Below are 18,384 nucleotides of genomic sequence, written 5' to 3'. Positions count from 1 at the left end.
TGAAAGTGTAGAAACACAGAAAAATCTTCATTGGGAGTGCATTCCAGCAATTCTCCATCTGCTTTATTCCCCCATCCTCACTCCCCTAATGGTGGAGGGGAGAAAATTCCATAAATGTGGCCCACAGATGATGAGAATTCATCATTTGATCCTGATGGTTTATATTTTAGACAAAGGAGGAGGAAATATTGAAAATGGGCTCGTGTTTCATTTGTTTCCTGAGGCCCCCCTGGTTAGGAGCTCGGCTTGTCAGCTTGTCATAGGTGTTCCTTGAGTGTTGAAATCACTCTTGCTTTCTAGGCTGAGCTATTTGGAACATTTTGCAGGAAGAAGAAAAACAGTTGATTAGTCATCTTCCAAGGGGATGTATTTGTTACAAATGCTCTGGAGGCTCTTTCCAGCTGCCACCAGGGAACAATTATTGTTACTGTTGTTTTGAACCTTGTGGCCCCAACTAGGTGCCTCCAGAAACTCAAAGGTGGGTTTGGAAGCAATTAACTGTTTTTGCAAGTTGTTTCTTTTCCTTTTGTGTGTTAAGGAGATGTAACCACCAGCCATCCTGAAACTGACCAAGCCTCACCACAAGAGCTATGCCCATGACCTTTGCCTGATTTTCAATGCAAAGATCTCTCCAGGAGGAGCTTAGGCCTCATTATGTGGAAGCATGTTCTCAAGCTGAGCCTGTGCAAGCTAATACTTGCCTCTGCCTTTTGAATATTCATTCCCCAACCAAAATAAAAGTTCCTGCTTCCCTTTGTTCGGGGACACCATGACTTTGGAAATGATTCCTCATGGTCTCCTATTTGCTGCAAACACACTGTACTTTGTGAGACAACTTCCACTGGTGTAGAGTCATTTAACTCACCAGGAGGCGAGCCCACTTGGTTCGGTAACACTTGCACCTCCGTGACTGGTGGTGCTCCCATAAGTGGTATTTGGCCAATATTAAGCGGAACTGTATTTAGAAATTAGCTAAACTAGTACTTCCAAAACACTTTGCTGCATGACTCTGGAGGGTCATCCAATTCAGAGGGAAGTGGGCTTCCTGTTCCAGGCAAAGATGGTCTATGGCCTAGTCGCAAGAAATGAGGGAAACAGGAAGTTTTCCTGTTGCTTTTTCCATGAGAGGTTAGTCCCAAAGTGATGATGACATGGGTCAAGTAGAGACCAGGAAGAAACAGAATGGAATCTATGGATTGACAGTATGGGACCAGGAACAGACCTCAAATCTTCAGATTTTAAACAAACTGGAGTAGCATTAGACAAAGGAGAGAAGAGAGGTAATGAATGTTTTCAATCAATCACTAATCAATCTTCCATTTGTTTGAAAGAAGGGGAAAAGGGAGATATTATGAAAATTAACACAACACTCTCATTTTAGAAAGAAGATAGTTGAGTCCTAAGAAACACAGCTCAGCTCTCCTTCATGGTAATAATAGTTACCATTTATTAATGCTGGTCATTACTTTGAGTATTTTCCATATAATATTTCATATAATTCTCACATAGCCAACTCTGGTGGAGATCATTATGATGCCCATTTTACAGATGAAAAAAATGAAACATGAAGGTTAAGTAAGTTACCCAGTGTCACACAGCCAGTTCATGATAGAGCTAGGATTTCCTTATACCCAGGCAGAATGAGCCCAGAGCCTGCCTTCTTACCCACTATGCCTCTGGCGTCATTTCCACATCAAGCTGTTAACCCAGGACGTATGACAACAGTGCAGAGGCAAGGATTCTACAGCAGACAGTCACTTACTGTGTGTGTGTTTTAATCTGTATTTCTGGTCCCAGCCTCCTTTCCCAAAGTTCTAACAGTCTGCATTAATTCTTATCATTACCAACTGTGGATGACAGCCCTGGTTATTACTGTAATTCGAGTTTGTGGAGAAGGCAACCAAGATTATCAAGTAGTTGGCAAAAGTAACCCACAATCTGGGAGGTCTTGTAAGATGAAGTTGCTAAGAAGAAAATAACTGGCTGATTGGAGAAGAAAGACTAGAAAAGACAAGATGACCTGGGAAAGATCAGAGTTTGTTTGGTATTATTTTGTTTTCACAGGAAGGAAAACAAAATATTATTTGGAACATTGAAATGAGAAACATGAGCATCAGAAAATTAGAAAGTTAGTGCTTCAGTATTGGAATAAGTGCAAAATTGTCCTCGATTCCAAGTTGCACGATGAAAGGACTCCTGGGATGCAGCGTGGGGATCTGGATTTGAGAAAGAGCCTTGCCATTTGTGAGCTGTTGTCTTTGACAAATTACTTAGTTAACAAGTGACATTGTTACTTTTTAACAAGTATCTGGTAGGCGTCAGCTATGTGCCTGCGTTGTTCTAAATGCTGCAGGTGCCACAGGAAAAATCACAGACCTAGTCACTCCCCTCTTGGAAGTTACGACATAGGGCAGGGGTCAGCAAACGTTTCCGCAGAGGGATCCATAGTAAATATTTTAGGCTTTGCAGGCTACACAGTCTCTATAGCAACTACTCAAGTGTGCAAAAGTGGTGCAAAAGTGGCCATAAATAATATAGAATGTGAATGTGGCTGTGTTCCAATAACATTTTATTTACAGGGCCGGCCCCGCGGCTTAGCGGTTAAGTGCGCGCGCTCCAATGCTGGTGGCCCGGGTTCGGATCCCAGGCGCGCACCGAGGCACCACTTCTCCGTCCATCCTGAGGCCAAGTCCCATATACAGCAACTAGAAGGATGTGCAGCTATGACATACAACTATCTACTGGGGCTTTGGCAGGAAAAAATAAATCAATAAAATCTTAAAAAAAAAAAAAAACATTATATTTACAAAAGTAGGTGGTAGACTAAATTTGACTAGCAGGCTGTAGTTAGCCAACCCCTAGTCTAGAGAAAGAAACAAACATTAACCAAATAATTATGCATATGGTCACATGTGCAAAGGCCCTGTGGCATAAAGGACACACATAACTTTAGTGGGATTGATAGAAGGCCAATGGGGTTGTTGGTAAGTGAGTGAGGGGAGTGTCATGTGAGTGAGGCTGGAAAGGGAGGGAGGGACAGACTAGAAGAGTCTTAGGATTTTAGTCTTTTCCAAACTAACAATTGACAGTTTTTGGATTATTTTAAGCAGGATGGTGACATGATCAGATTTGAGTTTCGAAAGATCACTCACTTTTTGTTGTGTGTATTGTAGTGTGTAGTGTATTATGTAGAATGAATCAGATTAAATTTTCTCATCTGAAACATAAGGATGAATATGCTTACCTTGTGTATCAGACAGTTCAATGTGGTGAATAAATTGTACAAGTTGCATAGAAGTGTTTTATAAAATATAATTTATTTAGAAAATTACGTAGTGATATTTTATGGGAAGCAACACCATCAGAAGATCATATTCTTCTGAACTTTCTATATGAACACAGGCAGTCTGAACTCATGAAAGACATCCTTTTGTTTATGTTAACAGGCTTCCTTCACCAGGGTAACTACTCCTTTGGGTGCTCATGAAAGAAGAGGAAGTTCTCTCACTCTCTCAGTCTTTCTCCTCTTACCCTCTCCCAAGCACGTCTGGGGTGCTGTCTGGAGCCCAGGCCTGGCTCCAAATCCATGAAAATTGGCCAAGTATAAAAGCTTCTTAAGAATGAGATGGATCCTGGGGCGTCCTCTCCTGAGAAGCAGGATAAAGAGAATTTAGTGGGTAGGTTCCTTTGTCCTGCTTTAACTTTGTTTTATGTATATGAAGCAAAGCGAGAGTCATGGCGTTATAAAGAGTTATAGAATGAGCATAGGGTGGATTAGTTCACACTGAGATTGGCTTTGATTTCACTTAGATCCCAGGATTTGGGATTCATTGTTTACTGTGGTTTTATTTGCTTCTTGAACAGCAGTGTATAACTTGCTCTTTTTCTTCAGTGTTAGATACAATTTGTATTTATCTTTGCATTCATTTTGTTTGCATTAGTTAGTAAAGGCGTTGAACAGGCTGAAATTTATCCATTTTCAAATATCATCTGATGATGCTGTGATTAAAAAGAAAAGTTGGTTTGAGCTGCACCATGTTTGGCACAGAGAGAAGTTGAGAAAAACAGAACTTAGCCATAAGTACCAACTACTACCTTGAATGCTAATGGCTATTCTGTACTACAAAGCATTTTGCTTGCATTATATTTTTAAATCCTGCGATAATTCTGAGGTAGATGCTCTTATAATCTTGTTTTATGAAGGAGAAAACTGAGTCTTGGAGAGTTAAAAAATTTGTTGGAGGTCCAGAAAGTGGTGAAGGTCATGATGATGATGATGGTGATGGTGATGCTGATGGTGATGGTGATGTACGTGTGTGTGTGTGTGTGTGTGTCCTAAGCCGTGCTCTGTACCTTATGTTGCCAAAGAAGTCATCGTGCAAGTTAGAAATAGAGAACACATTTAGCATTATCAGTTTGTAAATGAAAAAGTATACAGTTATCTGAATTGGAGAAGAAACTTTTCTCTTGCGTCAGGCCTAGCAGCACTGATATGTCGGAGGCAGTAATATCGTTTGGAAGTGCAAGTGGGAGGTCTCTTCAAGCGGGCCCTTCATTATCTTCTTAAATAAGAAGTTTCATGAGACGTTTTCGCTTCCATTTAACAGGTTAAGACATCAGCTGGGCAAGTGGCACGGTTGAAGCTGTATCACCAGTGAGATATTTAAAAGTGTTCATGGGATTACTTGGTTTTGATTTTTTAATATAATGAAAAACCTGCACTATCACAGAACAAACAGAAATGGGGCTCATATTTTACAACTTCTGATTTCATATGCTTTTGACAATTGATGAGAGCTGTAATACCAATCATTCTCTGAGATTTGTGGGGTACGTTTGCCCTTGCTGTCCTCCATCTTGCATACACTAACGAGACAACATTATTCAGTCTTTCAAGCTGTTCATTCGACTCACGAAGGTCGAATGAATTAGACGAATAACTGAGAGTGATCACCTGCAGCAGGAGCCTTCTGCAGTACTGTGCCGCTGCCTTGTACCAGCTTTCGAAAGCCACTGGCACTGTGCATCTCTTCCTAACTCCAAGCTCACTGACACCAGAGGGGTAGATCAGAAGCTGTAAAATGCTATGAATTAGGGCGTTTCCCCCCAGAGTCCTATTTCTTAAACATTTACTAGCAGACCACTAATCATTAGCCTTTGCGATTCTCTGTCACCTCTTTCTTTTTTTCTTTCTTTTTTCTTTAAGAGTTAAAGTGAAGTTAATTGGAATCTCCATCATCTAAATCTTAGAAGTTCTTCTCAATATTAATATGCAAAAGAATCTTCCTGGGGAGCTTTTGAAAACACAGATTCCTGATCCTCACCTCTAGAAGTTCTGTTACTCTAGATCTGGGATGGACTTGAGATTTTGCATCCAAATAAATTCCCAGGCTGGTGAGGATGCCAGACTGAGGCCACGCTTTGAATAGCACAGGATTTCTTTTTAGCAATTCCACGTTTTTCCTGAAAAATGTTCCTTGATGCAAGCTGTGTGCATATTTCAGAGAAAAAGGCAGAAGGGAAGATGACTTATAGGTGATGAAAGGTAGTGTTTACGCGTAGGGTTTCACTTTCGATTTTATGTTTAGTGCTTAAAATTCTTGATTGTCTAGGGAAAGAACCAGGAAGTTGCTGAGATTCCATTTTGGGGACTGTATCTCCACAGGATTGGAAGTGAATAGAAAGACGGGAGAGGGGCTGGCCCTGTGGTGTGGTGATTAAGTTTGGCCCACTCTGCTTCGGCGGCCCACGTTCAGATCCCGGGCACAGATCCTGGGTGCAGACCTACACCACTCGTCAGCAATGCTGTGGAGGCATCCCACATACGAAATAGAGGAAGATTGGCACAGATGTTAGCTCAGGGCTAATCTTCCTCAAGCAAAAAAAGAGGAAGATGGGCAATAGATGTTAGCTCTGGGAGAATCTTCCTCACCAAAAAAAAAAAAAAGATAAAACTTTCTTTAAAAAAGAAAGAAAGAGGAGAGAATTGTTAACACTACATTCCCAAGCCCAGGGAAGGTAGTTGTTCTCATTCCACACACCTTTTGTTTTTCTGCTGGGAAGCATCTTGTCTTTCTTGCTCTGGAAACACAAAGGAGTGTTTTTTTCACTTGACATGATTAATTTTTTATTTTAAAATTGCTTTTTAAAATCATAAAGGCATCAAAAATTAGGTAAACTCAGAAGAGTATAAACCAGTCATAGTTCCACCACTCAGAATTAACCACTGTTAATATTTTAGTTAATCTTTTTCCAATATTTTTTCTATGCATATATTTTTACCAATTAGGATCATACTGTTCGTATAATTTTGCATCCTACTACTTTTTTCTTTTAACATTATACCATAATAATCTTTTCATGTTTTTGTAAATTTTGAAAAATATTCATAATATAATATTGTGTAGATATATCATGCTTTGCTTAACTATTCCTCCATTGTTGTACTTTCAGGGTGTTTTTGATTTATCACTGTTATAAATAATGCCATCAGGAGACTGGGCATAAATCTTAAGGACAAAGTATTTGCACTTGTTGCTATTGGTAGTGTCGTCATTTCTGACAGAAAAGGCAGGGTGGGGGAGAGAGAACGGTGCAAGGCAAACATTTTCTCTTTAGTTTTTTCTCACAATGGTGTGGCGGTAAGGGTACAGTAAGGTGGTACATATGAAGGAGAAAATGCGAGGCCATATGGGTCTCAGGTTAAGTGACTCTTGAGAGCAAACGGAATCTGCTCTGATGGATTGATATTTCCAGACAAGAAACTTCAAACACATCAATAAATCTATTACATTGCTGAGCATCATTCTTGACATTTCAAAGCATTTAGTGTGCCATTCACTTCATTCATTCAATGAATGAATTAGAATCTACTGTGTATCAGGAGATGGAGACAGAAAATAAAATGCCTGCTCTCAAAGCACTGGGAATCTACAGGGAAGACCCACAAGTTAACTAAAAAGTACAATTACAGGGGAGGAAGACAATTCCTCTACTCTCTGGGTCCTCTAGCTGGTCTAAGAATTAAATTGACATGAGAGAATAACAGGAGAAAATCAAAGTTTAATAACATGTATACATGAGAGAAACCCAGGAAAACTGAGTAACTCGCCAGAATGGCCCAACCCCCCACCTTAAATACCATCTTCAGCTAAAGACAAAGGAAGATGTTGGGGTAAGGGGAAGTCAGTTATGGGAGATAAAAGCATTATTATTACATATTTTTGAACATTCTATTTTGAAATATATCTTAAATATTTCTCAGAAGGATCAAATGGCAAACAGGAACTCAGTATAAATGTGTCCTAAAGTTCATGTAGCTACTAAGCACAGATCATCCTTCTGTAGTTGAGATATACATGTGACAGTTTAGAAAACTCTTAGGATTACGGGATTTTGTGGTCATAGGACCAGTGATGATGATAAGATCATCATCTAGCTCTGATTTAGTAGTTTTGCACCAAAGATCTGGTATCTCGCGCTCTCTTTTTTTAAGGTTCTAAAAGTTATCTGAGTAATCTACACAGAAATTGAAATATAATGATGTACACGCGAAATTTATATAATGTTATAAACCAATGTTACCACCATAAAAAATGAAATAAAAATTATCTGAAAGAACTTATAAAATCAGTGGCCAGATTACTTTAGGAGATAGAAACCTTCAGGAGTTAGAGTTTTATTGTACGTTCTCCTTGAAAATGTAGTTCTTGCACATATAGTAGAGCCATCATCCTGACGGATCAGAACATCCACAGAGATATTTAGAATCCTACCTAGTAAAAGAAAAAAAAATTAAAAATAAAACAAAACACTATGTAAATTGTCAAAGCAAAAACTGCACCAGACAAAGTTAGACAAGAAAGACTTTAGTTAAGAACTATTGCAGTAGAGGAGAGAGGCCGGAAGTCCCTCTGAGCCAATTCTGCTGAAACAAACGGGGGTAGGGTTTTTAAAGGCTGGAGTGAGCGAGTGGAAAAGTACTGGAGAACCTTAGGGGCTGGTCCTAGGCCATCTGTGTTTACTAATAAACTTCTTATATCTTTATGACTGGCGGTATTTTTACAACTTGGAGCAAGGTGCCCACTGAAGTTAGGCTCCTACCCTCCCACAGAGGCTGGGAGATGGGGGTGCTATCTTCTTCTTCTTTTTTTTTTTTGTGAGGAAGATCAGCCCTGAGCTAACATCCGTGCTAATCCTCCTCTTTTTGCTGAGGAAGACCAGCTCTGAGCTAACATCTATTGCCAATCCTCCTCCTTTCTTTTCCCCCCCAAAGCCCCAGTATATTGTTGTACGTCATAGTTGCACATCCTTCTAGTTGCTGTCTGTGGGACGCGGCCTCAGCATGGCCGGAGAAGCGGTGCGTCGGTGCGCGCCAGGGATCCAAACCCAGGCCGCCAGCAGCAGAGCGCGCACACTTAACCGCTAAGCCACCGCCGGCCCTGCTATCTTCTTTGATGATTACATTTCAAAAGAATAGTTCCTGGGTCCTTGAGAAGATAGTCCTGGGTTATAAAACTGGCAAAAGGCTTTAAAAAAGATTTACATCTCAAAGGGGCAGAGAAAGAATTTACAATGATAAGTGTTCTAAAGAAAATGCTCTAGGGGCCTGCCAGGTGGCGCAGCGGTTAAGTGCGCATGCTCCACTTCCCAGGCCCGAGGCTTGCAGGTTCGGATCTCTGGAGGGCACACACCCACTGCATGTCAAACCATGCTCTGGCAGCATCCAGTATACAGTAGAGGAAGATGGGCACGGATGTTAGCCCAGGGCCAGTCTTCTTCAGCAAAAAGAGGAGCATTGCCATCAGATGTTAGCTCAGGGCTGATCTTCCTCACAAAAAAAAAAAAAAGAAAGAAAGAAAGAAAATGCTCTTTTTAAAGGGAAGGATCCGTTTAACATTTGATCAAGCTGAGGGAGGGGGCAGGCCCTGTGGTGTAGCAGTTAAGCGCGTGCGCTCCACTGCTGGCTGCCCAGGTTCGGATCCCGGGCGCGGATGGCCTCACCACTTGTCAGGCCGTGCTGTGGCGGCGTCCCACATAAAGTGGAGGAAGATCAGCAGGGATGTTAGCTCAGGGCCAGTCTTCCTCAGCAAAAATGATTGGCAGGGATGTTAGCTCAGGGCTGATCTTCCTCACGCACACAAAAAAAGCTGAGGAAAATGTTAGGCTGTCTTGACCAAAATACACCTCGAGGAAAATCCTAGGCAATGGCCTGGTTGACTAGAGGGCCTCCTGATACAGCTAATAATTCCTTTCCATGTAATTTACTTAATCCTCATAACTAGTTATTATTGTATTAACAGAGGAGGAAACTAAGACTTAAGCAGGCTAAGTGCCTTGTGAGATGTCATCTGGCTCTCAAATGGAGGTGTCTCCATTAGAACATGTGGCCGATTCACTAGGGGCCTGCACCTTCAGTGCCTGCTCGGCACTGTCCCCCGTCTGTCGTCAGGCTGCCTTTGCTGAAGGTTTTCCATTCTCTCTGTCCCCTGCTTTCTGAGAATGCAGAACAAGCAGTGAGTTTTCCATCCTTAGTACTAGCCTGAGCTTATATTCTCTGATCTTTATTTGAATTATTTATTGAGGTATGAGATACGTACAATAAAGAGCACAAGTCTTAAGTGTTTGGCTTGAGAGACTAAATATATAAACAGACAGTGGCTGGACTATATATAAAAATAGAACTTTGACCCACGACCTGCCGTGGCCTGCCCAGGAACCCAACCCTTTCTCTACAATAATCAGCCCAGGAAGCCAGCCTGCAATAAGTCAGACTTGCAGGAAGCACCAGATTGTTATCTCTAGTAACAATCCAGCAAGTAAACAATCACTTCTGCGTCTACCAGCCCAAAATGGCCAGGACTTGATTATATACTGACAGCTTCCCTACTTTTTGTCCTTGCTTCCAACTTAGGACCAACCAGAGAAAGCCAAATGTGCACCCTAACCAATCACATAGGATGTCCCACGTCTAGTGGGGCCCACAGCCTCCAGTCGGGGCACACCTGGAGCCTTCCCTTTGGTTCACGCTAAAGCTTCCCCACTCCTCTGCCTGCCTTTGTGTCTCTGCCAAAACTCAACTGACAGTGGCTGACTCCCTTGCTTCAGCAAATTGAGAATAAATAGCCTTTACTTTCTCATTTGGTTGGTCGTTGTGTATTTCCATAGGCTCTCTATGTGTAATCTATGTAAGCATCCAGATCAAGATACGGAGCATTTCCAGCACCCTAATATGCTCCCTCGTCCCTTCCCAGATAACACCCAACCACCGGCAACCCCACTACCTGGAGACAGCTACTACCCTGACTTCAAACATAATAGATTAGTTTTGCTTGTTCTTGAGTGAAGTGGTACAGTATAAGTGAGATATACAGTATATACTCTTATACATGGAATCAAAAATTACAGACTCTTGTGTCTGGCTTATTTTGCCCAATATTTTGTCTGTGAGATTCATCCATATTCTGCATATGGCAGTAGGCTCATCTTTTCTCTTTCTGAGTAATATTCCTTTGTATGAACACATCACAACTTTATTCATTGTACTGTTGATGGGTTTGGGTGGCCCTTCTTTTCTTGGAGAATAAAATTGCAATGAACATTCTTGAATATGTTTTGCGCTGTAATCAGCACTCATTTCTCTCAGGTATTACTTAGAAGTTGAACACTCAGTCATAAGGTAAGTATGCCCTGGCTTTAGTAGATACTTCCAAATAGTTTTTCAAGGTGATTGTATCAATTTGCATACATGAAAGCTCCAGTTGCTCCACAACTTTGCTAAAATGTCATATTGTCAGTCTTGAATGTTTGCTATTCTGGAAGCTGTGTATTATTATCTCATTGTGGTTTTAATGTTCATTTCCCTGATATGTAACGCACATCATTCTGTTTTGGTGCTTTTAAACAGCATCATAGCACCCAAATGGCTATTTCTGCTTAGAGAGGAAATGACTATTTACAGTAACACAGATCTGTGGGCAAGAATTACATGTAGTGTTGATCTAATATTTAAATACTGTTGACCAAGCCAAAGTTGGGAAATAAACAACCAAGTCACCTCACCTGTTTTATTTACTAAAATTCATTTCCACTTCCAATGCTATCTAAGTGGGGCTAGTGATTGGGAATATTCTCCCCTCCTTTCTGGCCTCACACGAGTTACAAATCTTGCCTGGAGTGTTTACCCCTAATCCTAAAGGGTGTTCAAGTCTCCGCTGGTGCTCTGTGCTGTGTTTAAGCACCAGGAACAAAGCCCCAGAGGTGCACCTCTACAAGCAAAGCTTGGTTTTGCCTCACTGCCTAAGTCAATAAAGGTAGACATGAATTACTGTCAGTTTGTGGAATTTGTGGGTACCACCTTACTCAAGGAGAGAGAAAATGATGATGGTGACAACACTAACCAGGAAGTTTTCTGTCTGCAAAATGAAGAATTGGCCTTCGTTATCTTTAAAGTCCTTCCGACTGAGGTCCCAGAGTCCTTCTCCCAGTGTCAGCAGCGCTGGGCCTCGGGTTCCGTGCCTGATGGCTCTACCTTTCTCTTTGCAGACTGAAGGAAAGATGTTGACTAAACATTCTCCTGTTCTTTGTCACAGCCACATACAGGAGGGAATCTCCACTTATATCACCAGCTGTACACATCCTAGAAGGAAGCACAGCAGAGCCCTGATTCTATTATTACACCTGTCCCTATGGTCTAGACTTGAAGCGCTAGACTTGAACTCTTGATGGGACTTTCCCCATCTTATTCTCCTTTGTATCCTCAGCTCCAGCACAGTGCCTGGTGTATAACTGGTAAAATATTTGTTAAATGGATGAATAATAAATCTTGGTCAATTTGTTGGAGGTGGCAAAATCCAGTTCTCTACCAGGAAGTAAGCACATGATGATGGCTTTATGGTATCATGACAGTTACCCACAGAAAATGCACATCCATGGATTTGGATAAAGCAGGAGATGATTAAATGTGCTCAGCGCTTAGTGGCTAACAGAGAGGTTGTGTGGCTCCTTTTCCTTCCATTATCCCCTTAGTCTCAGGGAAGGTTCTGGCAGGAGCCTTGTGTAGGCTGAAGGAAAGGTGGTATGGAAGATTTCTGAAGATCCTTTGTAATACAATCCCTGCATATCCTTTCAGTCAGAATTGTCATCCTCAAATCCACTTCTCAGCACAGCATCCTGGTTTTGACTGTGGGAGGGGGTGGGATGGGGGGAAGGCTGGCTGAAAGATTTGCTCTGCTGGAAGCCGTAAAAGCAGGCTTTGTGCTCCCCCCGGAGCCCTGCAGGGAGGCTGACAACAGCGCCTTAGGCGGCGGCTAATGACATCCCACAGGCTCCACAAGTCTCCCAGCAGCAGAGGCCTGGGTAATTCTATGCTCAGGTGTAAATCTTGGAAGACTAATCGCGTCCTCATCTCTTGTCTCAGCACATTTAGTACCTAACAGACCCCACTCCCATTAAGGATGCAAGGGCTTGACGGGACTCCCGAGGAGCTCCTGTAGGTCAGGGCCATTTTCTCTGTGACAAACACTTGCTTATGCAGCTTGCTGTTAAGGCTGTAGCTACTCTGGAAATACCTAGGGCTGGCTCCGGGCCTAAAGTGTAGCTGGTGTCCTTGTTGGAGTCCCAGCTGCCTGTGTGTCCTGCATTGTTAAAGTCACAGCCTGGAGCACCCCAAGGTTCCCGAATACCACATACTGCAGTGTCAGCAGGGAGGGAACACCAAAGGTGGCAGGAACTGTGCTGCCTTCTCAATGCTTTTGTCAAGATTCCAGGAAAGTGCAAGTTGTCCCAGAGAGGCGTGTAGAAGCACAGTATTGCAGCCTTGTTTGTAAAGGTAAAAATTGCAAGTAACCTTAATGTTGATCAATAGGAGAATGGCTAAGTAAATTGAGACACAGGTTTAGGATGGAATAGTAGGCAACAATTAAGAAGAATGAGGTAGATCTGTATGTAATGACATGGAAATATCTCCAAGATATATTCAGTTAAGGAAAAAAAGTAGAAACAGATACAGTGTGATGTTGTTTCTCACAAAATCTACAAATCTAAACCAAGAGTTTTCTAATTGTACATACATGTAGATTTCATGTATGTAAATACGTAGGAATGGCTCTATAAGGAAATATAGATAACTATTCATAATACATTGATAACTATGAGACCTTCTAGATAAAAGTGAATTGAGAGGAGAGTCAAGGGGACTTTAGTTTTATCTGCATTGCTTGGACAGATATTTTTTTCACAATGAGAATGTATATATAGGTTGTATCATTAACAATAATAAAAAAGCACTAATGGGGGCCGGCCCTGTGGCTTAGCAGTTAAGTATGCGCGCTCCGCTACTTGGCGGCCCGGGTTTGGATCTCAGGGCGCATACTAACCCACTGCTTGTCTGGCCATGCTGAGGCGGCGTCCCACATACAGCAACTGAAAGGATGTGCAACTATGGCATACAACTATCTACTGGGGCTTTGGGGAGAAAAGAGGGGAAAAAGAGGAGGAGGATTGGCAATAGATGTTAGCTCAGGGCCGGTCTTCCTCAGCAAAAAGAGGAGGATTGGCATGGATGTTAGCTCAGGGCTGATCTTCCTCACACACACAAAAAAAGGCACTAATAAATAAAATACAACAAAGAGTCTATGAGAATGCACAAAACGTCTTCTTACCCTGCAAAGTGATAGTTTGATCCACTTCAATGTGGCCCAAGGGTTTGGAAAGTGATATTTTAGGAATTTAAACTTTGGCACATGCAGGAGGCCAGCCTGGTGGTGCAGCAGTTAAGTGCGAACGCTCGGCTGCAGCAGCCCGGGGTTCACAGGTTCGGATCCTGGGCGTGCACCAATGCACTTGTCAAGCCATGTTGTGGCACCGTCCCATATAAAGTAGAGGAAGTTGGGCACGGATGTTAGCCCAGGGCCAATCTTCCTCAGCAAAAAAAAAAAAAAAAAAAAAAGGAGGATTGGCATCGGATGTTAGCGCAGGGCTAGTCTTCCTCACAAAAATCTATCAATCAATCAATCAATCAATAAACAAACTTTGGCATATGCAGACAAGCCCTTATTGTTGTTGAGTATATCTTGATGTGTATTTAGAGCCTATACAAGGACATTTGCACCCAAAAGTTTTTACTGCTAAATATGTATCTAAAACTTAGATACTTTTTATCTATCAGAATGTCACAATTGAGAAGACTGGAAATGTCTAGTGAGGACAGGGCATGTGGCAATAGGCATAGTGTCATGGTGTGCTGTTGATGAGAGGGCAGATTGGTACAAACTCTTTGAAGGGCATTTACCATCTATCAAAATTGTAAATACTAATCCCTTTGACCTGACACTTCCACTGCTAAGAATTTATCCTATACAAGTGCACAAAAACACACATTAAAAAGCATTCATCACAGCATTTTTTGTAAGAGCAAGGTCCTAGAATCTTCTTAAATATTCAAAAATATATGGCTTGGGCACCAACCAGTCAGTATCAGTAAAATGGGTAAGTGAGGATGGATTTGAGGTGGTATCCGTTAGACTTAGTGACTTCTGGGGTTGGATGGGGGGAAGCAGTGATGACCTTGCGTCTCTAACCTAGACGACAGCGTGGACAGTTAAGGCATTAACTGAGACAGAGATAGCACAAGGTGTTTGTGGGATATTCTGGGTGGAGATGTCTAGTAAATATAATTAGTTCTAGTGCATGTGTGGAGAATGTGAATCAATTGGAGGAAGTCTAGAGGGGAGGATGGGGTGGTTGTCAAGGAGAGGAGAACAAAAAGGAACGAGGATTAAAAAGAAGATGAAATAGTGAATATAAAGAATTCTAAAGTAAAAGGGTCAGCCAGACCTGTATGTTTCACAAACAGGAATTCTAAGACATGAGACTTGATTTGAACTTGGTCCCATCTTATTGCAAGGCAATATTCATTAGGCCAACATGTCCCTGTAACCATGATATGTGATTAGGAGAAAGACATCTAAGGTAATGAGCCAATGTAACAAAATTCCATGAAAAGTCAGAAACGTAAAATATCGACGTCTGACAAGTCTCTGTAATATCCATCAATCTGTGAAATGGAATTACAGTAGTATACATTTACTAATATAGATATTAATGTACGGGCCAGGAGCCAAAACAAAATAATCTCATTTAATTGTCATCGAACACTTCAAGGTAGGTAATTTCTACTCCCCTCCTACAGATGAAGAAATGGAGGCTCAGAAGCATTGAGTGGCTTACCTAAGGCCACAGCATTGGTAAGTAAGAGAGCTCTCATAGAAACTCATAACTAAAGACGCTTCAAAATGTTTTTCCTTGTGCCACATTGTCTCCCTCTGGGGATAATAGTACTTACCTATCTACCTCAGAGCTTGCCTTGAATTTCACCTGGAGAATTCTCCAGGCCCAGGGATCTGCCTTTTAAAATGGCACCTTGATGATTCTGATGTGAGTAGTCAACGGATCACACTCTGAGTAACACTGTTTTATGTGTTTTAAGAATAATAAATCATGACATGTAATGGTAATTATTATTGTCGATTGCTATGAGACTTTTCTTGGAAGGGACAAGTCGATTTTAATCTAAAACCCCGAATGAATGTTGTTTGTGTGTGTGTGTGCGTTCCTGCATTCATGGGTGTGCAAAGATTTAGGTTGCTTCCTCAGTCCCCTCAGGCTTGGCCAGCCTTCTGGGTAGTTTCCTCACCCACACAACTGGATGTCTGTTGTAAGAGCCACATCAGTGACAGGCTGCTTCCCTCTCACTTCCTAGGCATCAACAGTAAACGTCTTGGCGTGTGTGGCTGGATCCTCTATTCCCTTTCTTTGCTGTTGATGATCATTACCTTCCCTGTCTCCATATGGATGTGCTTGAAGGTAATACCCTGGGAAATAAATTGGCCTCTCTATAGGAGCTGATGAGCCATTAAGACTAAATGCTCTCCCTTCATCTCTTAGATCATTAAGGAGTATGAACGTGCTGTTGTATTCCGACTGGGACGCATCCAAGCTGACAAAGCCAAAGGGCCAAGTAGGACTGCCCTGACAAGGATCATGGGCACCTATTACCACCACTCCTGCCACCAATATTTTCCCTGGCAGTGCCTATTGAGAGGCAGTGAAAACTCACAGGGAGCTGGAGCCCTAGCCTTTCTGTAATTGAATGATGTTGTCCTCTTATGCAAGTTAATGGGAGTGACCACCAGACCACTATTGGAGGCTTAGGAAATCTGGACCTGCTTCCTAACACTCCCTCTGAGAGTTTCAGTGAACATGAGCAAAGAGTGGCTCTGGTTACACTAGCTGGACGTCACTTATTACCTGGGCCACTAAGAGAACGACGGAAGAACGAGAGGCGGGAGGAAATGGCAGAGGGAGATGATTACATTACTCAGGGAGAGTATTCCAGGAGCTGGTTGTTCATTCTCACTCTTTGAAAAGACCTACTGGAAAAGTAAAAGGTAATTTCCTCTCCTGGCAAGTAGATTAATAGAAACAGACCTGGAAGCCATTGTACAACTCTTTTTGTCAAATGTAGTGTTTATTTCTGTTCTTTCTCCACAAACTTAGAATAAAAATGTCCCAAACTGTTCATGTTATAAAAGGATGAGATTTTTTTGGGGGGGGGGAGTATCAGGCACTAAAACTCCCTAGAACTAAGGTACTGATTTAATACTCATAACTTGCGGGTATATATTTAGCTAAACTATGTGAAATTCCTAATATTTGTTTTGTTTTGTTTTTAATTAATTAATTTTGTTTGTGTGAGGAAGATCAGCCCTGAGCTAACATCCATGCCAATCCTCCTCTTTTTGCTGAGGAAGACTGGCCCTGGGCTAACATCTGTGCCCATCTTCCTCCACTTTATGTGGTACGCCGCCACAGCATGGCGGGACAAGCGGTGCGTCGGTGCACGCCAGGGATCTGAACCACCGGCCGCCAGCAGCGGAGCGCGCACACTTAAGGGCTACGCCACGGGCTGGCCCCTACTCTTTGTTTTTGACTGACAAAAATGGCAATTTCACATGATAAATTCTGATATTCTTGAAAAGAGAGGCTATCAAAAACAGCATCTTAGAAGATACATGGAAAACAACGATTATTAGCTATGCTTCTCTGATAACATTTGTTTTCTGCCCCTTAGTGTGAAGTATTTGAGTAAAATCATTCTCCCGCCCACGGGACGGTAAGATCTCCAGGAGCAGGAACTCTTACTCACTGTGACTCTGTGTGTGCTGCCCTTGGCCATGCACTGGGGCAGGCACTCAGATACCTGTTACATTAAAAAAACTAGTGAGAGGGCCGCCCGTGGCTTAGCGGTCAAGTGCGCACGCTCTGCTACTGGAGGCCCAGGTTCGGATCCCGGGCGCGCACCGACGCACCGCTTCTCCGGCCATGCTGAGGCCGAGTCCCACATACAGCAACTAGAAGGATGTGCAGCTATGACATACAACTATCTACGGGAGCTTTGGGGGGTGGGGAAAGGAGGAGGATTGGCAATAGATGTTAGCTCAGGTCTGATCTTCCTCACACACACACACAAAAATAAGTGAGAAACTTCAAAGGAGAAGCTTGTGAAGGAGGCTTGGCCATTTCAAGTATTATAATCCTACTTGTCTAATTTCATAAAGAATCTAAGAGAAAGAAGGCAGAAGGGACTTATTATGGATGCTCTTATGAGTTTGTCAAAACAGAAGTATAAGAATCATCCAACTGAGGTATAACAGACCAAGGTTAACTCCTTCCTAGTCATGTTGCATATGGTGCGGCTAAGACTGTAAATGAGAATAAAATTGGATTTGAGAGAGGTAGAAGAGCTATAACTTGGAGGACTCTAGAGAAAAATGTATCTCTTTTAAATGAATTTTCCCAGAAGATTTCACCACTAAATGTCCCAGGATAACTGCTCTCGTCATACATGTCTCTGGGGCTAATGAGTTACCTCAGAATGTCATAAGAGCCGGAGGGAAACAAGCCAAATTGCTAATGGAAAACCTCTCCACTTTTGTAAATTGTAAATTATCCTTTAATAATAAAAGTATTAATAATAAGAGCTGGCACTTCTTGAGCACTTAATACATACCTGGCATGGTGTTAAGTGCTTTATTTCATTATCATGTTGAATCATGCTTAATCTTCACCACCATCTTACATATATATTAGGCAACTGAAGCTCAGAAAAGTTAGGTGAATGTTCCCAGGTCACAAGCTAGTAATTGGTAGGGCTAGGATTTAACTCTCTCTAGTTCTAAGGGCCATGATCTTAACCAGTGACCTGGCACCAAAAAAGGAAGTAAATTAGGCAGTAATTCTTTTTTTTTTTTTTTTAATTTTATTTATTTTTCCCCCAAAGCCCCAGTAGATAGTTGTATGCCATAGCTGCACATCCTTCTAGTT

The 18,384-nt window shown here is 42.0% G+C and overlaps 1 protein-coding gene; it reads right to left on the bottom strand.

Moving 5' to 3' along the window:
* Positions 1–18,384, bottom strand: part of LOC131409893 (phosphatidylinositol 3,4,5-trisphosphate 3-phosphatase TPTE2-like) — a 227,840-nt gene that overhangs the window by 194,975 nt on the left and 14,481 nt on the right.

This window comes from Diceros bicornis, chromosome 9, assembly GCF_020826845.1.
Source record: "Diceros bicornis minor isolate mBicDic1 chromosome 9, mDicBic1.mat.cur, whole genome shotgun sequence".
Taxonomy (NCBI): Eukaryota; Metazoa; Chordata; class Mammalia; order Perissodactyla; family Rhinocerotidae; genus Diceros; species Diceros bicornis.
This window is presented reverse-complemented; position numbering and strand designations above follow the sequence as displayed.